The sequence below is a fragment of the Corylus avellana genome, chromosome ca11 (assembly GCF_901000735.1).
Source record: "Corylus avellana chromosome ca11, CavTom2PMs-1.0".
Taxonomy (NCBI): domain Eukaryota; kingdom Viridiplantae; phylum Streptophyta; class Magnoliopsida; order Fagales; family Betulaceae; genus Corylus; species Corylus avellana.
The window spans coordinates 14,376,500-14,384,610 of record NC_081551.1 but is presented as its reverse complement, the minus strand read 5'-3'; positions in this window follow the sequence as shown (position 1 = coordinate 14,384,610).

Below are 8,111 nucleotides of genomic sequence, written 5' to 3'. Positions count from 1 at the left end.
TGCACATATGCGATTTTAACTCCAATTAGAGAAATTCCAATTTAATCTTTTCCTTGATTTGATTAAACTTAACCACATCATATAGGTCCTCTATTATGATTGGTTAAGCTTAACCATATCTTCTAGGTCTTCTCAAAGTGCGTTTTAAGCCCAAAATCAATGGTATTTCTTGTATCTTTATTAAACACCTAAAAACAGTAAAACAACAAAAAATCAAATAAATAACAACGCTAAGGAATTAACATATGTGAGTTAAGGGGCTTGAATGTGCAACATTCGACGCTTATAAGGTATGTTTGAGGTTGAGTGCCAAGGGAAACATTTTGTTGTTGTCTTGTTGATGTGATGGCAGAACTTATGGATGCAGAAAATGGGATGTTACTGGTATCCCATGTTGTCATGCCATTTTAGTCATTTTACACCAAGGTGGGGACCTTACTGATTTTGTTTGAGTGAATATTATAGCAAGGAGAAGTATTTGAAGGCATATCAATACATCATCTACCCAATGCCAAGTGCTAAGTGAATAACAGTGGCCTAGAAGCAACCAACCTAAGATTGAGCCACTTAAAACGAGGGAAACTCCTGGCAAGCATAAAAAACTCAGACGAAGGAGTGTTGAAAAACCTAGAAATCCTTATACAATGAGAAAATGGGGCAATAAGAACCAATGTGGACATTATATGAAGTATGATCACAATAAGAGATCATGCACTACTACACAAAGACATGACGAAAGAATAGAACATATGAGAACATACTACAGAGAGTGCAGTCACTGACTGAAATTTGGACAAGATAAGTGTCACTTTAATTTCTTAGACTTATTGTTTATTATTTAGTGGTTAGTGTTTAGTGCTTGATGTTTGGTGTTTAGTGTTTATTTTTCAACCCTTAATGGTGGTTAATTTTTTTTTTTTTTGGTAGTTGGATGGATCATCAACTGCCACATCAACCACGAGAACAAAAAGGGGAAGAGTTAACACACCAATCAGAGGTGCAAAAAAAAGCTAAGGGACCAGGTTTTGTTCAAAGGGGACAACATTCTGTGTAAGGGGATCACAATCTAGTGGTCAATCAACTAGCACAACTCAAACACCAATTGCACGTTCTGCATCCCAACATGCAACCCAGCCAGTCAAAACAGCAAATCCATCAGCAGCACCTTTTGCATCCCAGAATGTAGGGGTGTAAGTGAGCGAAGCCGCTTGCAAGCAAACTCGAGATCGGCTCACATAAACTCAACTCGATTATTAAATGAGCCGTTTCATGAACACAAATTCTGGCTTGAATATTAAACGAACCAAACTCAGCTCGATCTGGTTAGGCTCGTGAGCAAGCTTGTATAAGGCTCGAATCGTATATTTTTTATTAAGTAATAAATAACAATATATAGTCAATATTATTCAACAATAACAAATATACTATATAACTTTTTATTATTATTATTATTATTATTATTATTATTATTATTATATATATATGTGTGTGTGTGTGTGTGTGTGTGTGTGTGTGTAGGAAATAATAAGAAATATACTATATAATCATTATATCATATAATATAATCATAGGGTATAAGTTATTGTCCCATTTAATCAAAGAATTATCATTAGATACGTTATACTTTGGAATCGTATATCACATATCACATATCACATAATCTTGATGTAAGATAATATTAATATGAGTTGTGAGATAACATGATCATATAATTTAAGTATGACCATTAGATCATTAGGATTTAGGGGTTTCAGCATTACCATTAGATAATAAGTTCATATGATAATAGCTTAAATCATATGATCTAATTTAATGGGATCATAAGATATGATCATTTGATCATATAAATCATGATTCATGATAATACATAGTAATTTATGTATTACCATTAGATCATTTCATCATTAGGGGGTTGTTTGTTAAACAACATGTCATCCCCAAATAAAGTGTAATAATTAGTATAGAAAAGTGAGAAAGTGGTATTGGAAAGTGGAAAATTTTTGTTTTGTAGTGATTTTTTTATTTGAATAGTAGTAAAAAGAATATGATGTGATATAAAAAATAAGAATGTTTTGATGTTGATTTTTTTGAAAAAATAGATGAATAGTATTTGGGGGTGGGAGGGTGTTTAACAAACACCCTCTAGGAGTTTGAGTAGCACCCTTACACATTAGATAATATGTTCTAATTTATGCGATCATATGATCATATTCATAATTTAAGCATTACCATTACATAATATAATCTAAATTCTAACATAAACATATGATCATAACAATTTTATTTATTTTTTAAAAGACGAAATCAGACCAACTAATCTTTTTTTTTTTTTAAGATGAGTTTGTCAGGTCTAACCTTTCATTCCTTATCTAAATGCAATTCATTACCCCTCACTTAAATATTGATCCAATGGCTATTAAGTAAACACTAAAATATGTGTATGATCCAACTGTCATAATAGTGAAGTTCATTATTTATATTAAAAAAATTTATAGATGGAAAAGACTAAATTTAAATAAGAAATTATTGGTGTCAATAATTTGACCATAATTCTCCAATATTCTCCTACAAATTCAATAGATGAATCATTAGATTTGCGAGGTCTACTATTAGCTTATGTGGGGTCCACATAAGTTCACAAATTGATTTGTAAGATGAGATGAAAAAAAATATTGATACTAATCATTTCTCAATTTAAAGGTTGTAGATGATGGGATAACACAACTATCAACTTTTAATTTTTTTACGTCGGATCCTCCCAAGTGCCAAGTGCTAAACATTGAAATTTATTTATTTTTAAAAATTGGCGGGAAGCATGACGCATCACGTTGGGTAGTGGGAAAAGTACGTGATGCATCATGTCCATCATGGAATAGAATTCTCTATAGTTCATTTGAACTGGAGACTATCCATTTAGTTATATTTTAGGGGTATTTTTGTCTTTTCACTTTTTCGTCCATCACCATGCGTAATTTACTCCATTATTTTAGGGACAAAGTCTTGGGATTGTGCCCTGAATCCCAATGCTTTTTATATCTGTGTCAACATTCAAATGTTTGCAATGAATATACGTTATATTCACTGATTAAATGATTTGAGCATATAGCATATAAAATGTCTTTTACATGCTTATTACCAAGTTTATCATATTTATTATACATGTGAAAGGTGCTAGAATTACATTGAATATGGCTATAGGTGTGAGTAACATGGTTATCACACAATGTCTTAGTTTATAATCTTTGTATCCTTAAATGTATAAAGTTCGTAATCATTAGATGGAACTGGGCATTCCATTTTGAGCAAGACCGTTACACAACGAATCTTGGTGATCTACCTTAATCAAGTGAAGCGGTGACTTTGGGATTGATGTTCAGTGTGCATCCTAAAACATTGAACAGACCAAAGAGTTGTCTTTTCATAAAAGTACTGTATATTAAGGAAATACAATAACTCCCCAAAGACTACTTAGACTTTGATTCTAAATTCTGAGGGAATTGTGGTCTCAAATATTTTTTGTAGATTAATTTGATGTATCACCGAGTGAGACTTATCATTGGTCAAACTAACCTTTGTGTATTGGATAATCACATAAAATATTGTGGGAAAATATTTTCCGAAAGGGAATCCAAAATCCTTTGTTGGTGAACAAAGAGATAAGAAATTTCTCCTTGAGATAGATTTTATGGATATTATTCTCAAAGTCTCCGGTCGGGGCTTTTTGGTTGGCATATCAAAATATATTCTTGTATGTTTTACAAGTATGAAAATAACGTAAAATTAATGACTCAAGGATAAGAGATAGAGAATTAAGCGGCAATATCCTTAACCTTAATTCTTTTACGAAATATTTCATGGAGGAATCATAAGTCAACATTAATTAAGTTAAAGTGATTAATTGTTTAATCAAAATATTTATTGGAGTGCAATCGCAATTATTTAGTGGAATTAATTGTGATTAAAATATTGTTACGTAAATTAATGTCACGGAAACATGATTACGAACATATTTAAGGCAATAATATTTTTCCCTTTAGGTCCTTCGCCAAGTTAATGTTATTTAACCATAATAATGCTTTCTTATTTATTGAGCTCAATATCTTATTTATTTAAAACACGGGTTAGAGAGATATGGTGTAATTGGGCTTGGGATAAAACCTAGAGGCCCAATGAGCATAAGTGAAACACATAAAGGCCAGAGAAAATTCATTGAGCCTATGTGTTGGGTACAAGGGAGAAGGGGTTAGAATAAAATTCAAGCCCATATCCACTAAAGTGGACGCATGGACCAGGGAGGAAATCCCTGTCCCATGCATTGGATGCAAAGGGAATAGGCTAGGGTTTTTCCCTAAGCCCTAGCCGTCCCCCTCTCCTACCTTGGCTAGGATTGGCTTTTCCCAGTTCTAATTTAATTAGAATTACTCACTTGTCCCACATTGCTTAAATCTAAATATCTGCTTCCTTGCTAAGTCTATAAATAGAGAAGAGCCTAGACTCTCAAATTACAAATTCATTCTATCAAGTTCTCTTAATAGTTAATTCTCCTAAACTCTCTGAGAATTAATAATTCTTTGTGTTAACTCACGAAGAATAAAAATTTAAGATTTGAAGAGCGAAGTAAGAGCTCACACTCTCTAGGCTAAAAGATCTAGGGGTCTCTACATCCGTGAGATCTGTCATGTTCTTGAAGAAAGAAGCACTTGTTCTTCGTGTTCTTGAAGAAAGAAGCACTTGTTCTTCGTGTTCTTGAAAAAATAAGAAATTGTCCTTCGTGTTCTTGAACAAGAAAAAACATGTTCTTGGAGAAGCAAAATATTTTTTCCCAAAGCTAGGAGTGGCCATTGTCATTCAAGTAAGTGTTCTTCGTTCTTGCCATTTAATTTTAAATACCAACTGTTCTTCACATGTTCTTCATAAAGGATTCTTAGCATGAGAATTCGATTTATTCCGCTGTGCAAATTTTGATTTGCAATCCTATTCCAAACACAAACTACCTTATTTTTTTGTCTTAAAAATATACATAAGAATGTTATATATAAATTGCTTTATATCAATCAGTAAAATGTCAAATTTATAACAAAACATCAAATTTTTGTTCATAAACAAATACACATCATAAAATTTCTCAATTTTTATTATTTCATTCATGGAAAAATCAATTTATCCAATCAATAAATTGATTTTTAAAATTTTCTATATTATATTTTGTAGTAAATAAAAAATTAATATTTTTATGAAATCATGTTAAAATATTCATCTTATAAAAAATATTAACACATTTTAGTGCTAATCAAAAAATAAAAATTTCTTACAAAAAAAAATATTATTTTTATTACTTTCAAAATGTCCACAAAATTAGTTTTTTAAGGCTCCCAAGTGGTAACTCAATCGGTTGGGACCATGCCTAATGAAACAAGGGTCATTAGTTCAAATTCCCCTCCCCACTATTGTGTGGACATGTCAATAAAAAAAAAAAAAAAAAAAAAAAGTTTTTTAAGAGAAATTTATCACATGTTGTTGCCGTTAACTGTATGAAAAGCTGATTGTGGTGTATATGGGTTGAAATCAACGTTCATGAGGTCATTTGCTTAGATCCATTGGTCCACAAAAACAATGTACAAAAATTGTCCAAGAATGAGTCACACATTGAATCGATTCCCTTGTTGGGTTGTGGGAAAATGCTGAATATGGACATGACTTATCACATGGCTTGGCAACTACATTAAATGCGCACAGAAAAGTAAAGCCTTCATCTTTCTTTCTTTTTTTCAACTCTACAACTAGATAAATTCTTGTCTTATTCTCCATCCGATTTTTTTTTCTTGCTTTATTACTTTTTCGCACGTTAATCCTCTATAATGCACGTTGGTGCTCATTCATCACCAACGATCCAGATTTACATAATGACAAGCCCACCTAAAAAAAGTCAACGTCAATATAAATCTGATGGTCACCATACAAGGTTCCACCATACGGCCATAAAGGCTACACAAACATGACAATGTCCCTGGGTAAAATGTGTTGGACATATCATGTACAAAACCCATCGATCATTATTGCCTCCTTTGCATCTCTTCATCTTCAAGTTTTCTTCTTCTTCTTTTTTTATATTTAATTTTTAAATTAAATTAATAAAAATTATTATACTGACGTGGCAAAACGGTGTGTTTTGATTCAAACTAACGGGCGTTACAAAAATTTTACCGTGGGGATTTATTTGGCATTTCGATTAACCCAGGGAGTAAAAAGTCTAAAAAAAAAATCTTAGGAATTTTTCAGTTTTTGCGGATTGACTCAGGAACTTATGATATATTTACCCAAAGTTTTAACCTTTGGTCTAAAGACAATTCTGGTATATTGTAATAAACAAGGTCCCCAGACCTATACCCATAGGTCTTACATATGTCCTTTATATCAGGAAAGTCAATTTATTTCCATCATATTGGCCAGGGTAATTACTATCAGTGCTACCAACATAATTACACCTATGTTTCCGGTTAAAGGTACCCCATAGTGCACCTCAAACATAAATGAGTGTGAACCCATCATGTGTCGTGCCATATTCATTAAATTGAAAAGGTGTAAATGTGCAAATCAATACATCAAATGTGAAAATGTGTAAAAGCATATGATAAGAAAATGACAATTTTAAACTTAGGGGAAAATGCAGTTTACCCCCCTAAAGTTTCAAGAGTTTTTCAATTTTAACCCCAAAGTTCAAAAATTGGCAATCTACCTCCCTGAAGTTTCAAAAATTGGCAATTTAAACCTTCTGTTTAATTTTTCTGTTAAATTATATGGAAATTTTTTAAAAAAAGCCTGAGGGTAATAATGTAATTTCATACATTTCCATCCATTTTGACGAAAAAATTAAACGGGGGGTTTAAATTGCCAATTTTTGAAACTTCAGGGGGGTAGATTGTCAATTTTTGAACTTTGGGGTTAAAATTGAAAAACTCCTAAAACTTCAGAGGGGTCAACTGCATTTTCCCCTTAAACTTATTTAATTATTGAAGGGACCATTTGCTGCTTGTGCAGCAAAGGACCACATTACCCTCATACTCAACCTTACTTAAGACCAGTCACCAGCCATAAAAATAAAAAATGTTAAAGCAACCTACCAATAGGCATTTACATTGTCCCCTAAAGCAACCAAACAATGAAAAATAATGAAATGGGTCACTTTATTTAGGGTATAATATTCAAAGTGGTAATCACATGTCCAACACAAGCAACAAATAGGGGACCACACTTCAGTACTAAACAACGACAAGATGACAAAAAAAACAAAAAAAAAATGACAATTTTTAAGAACATTATAAATAAATAAAATAAATAAATAAAAAAAAAAGAACAAGATGACCCACTTCGCAAAACATGAATATAAATAGAAAACCCAAATATGTCAAAACTTTCAGAAGCATTACATGCGAAATCCCCAAAGATCCATGTAAAACCCCCCAAAATCCAATACATATCAAACACAAATTAAAAAATAAAATCAACTATAAACCCTAAGAAATAAACTTTGGGAAAACGTAAAACTTACTTGATTAGCATAGTCACGAACGGATTTCAGTATGAATTAACACTAACCCACTGCAAATTGTAACCCAACTTCAGTTTTTATGGTTCACCGACAACGAAGCACAAGATCACTTTGAAGTGTGTTTGGAATTTGTTTTTCTCGTTTGGCATTTGAAATTAGGTTAAATTTGGGATTTTTTGCAGGAGAACAATTTGGACAATTAACTATGAATGGGTGAGGGAGGGTATAATGGGTAGAGGTGGGCTAAAAACTCACGTGCATCGCACGTGATAGCCATTCCATTTGGGTGGGGGGTCAATTGATTGTTGAATGTACATAAGTTCAAATTGAGAGATTTTGAATTTTGGAAGGGTCTTCTCAAAAAGCGCGGTAGTTAAGGGGTTTAAAGTAAAGTTTCCCCTAATACTTAAGTTACATAAAAAATAAAAGTTACAAAATAAAGGCTAGTAGCCAACAAATAACTAGACCACCAGGCCTAAGCTCCTAGCAACAAATAGCCACCAAGTAGAATGCACCTTCAAATCACTAATCATCCTCAAGTAAAATGCCGATGTTCTTTAAA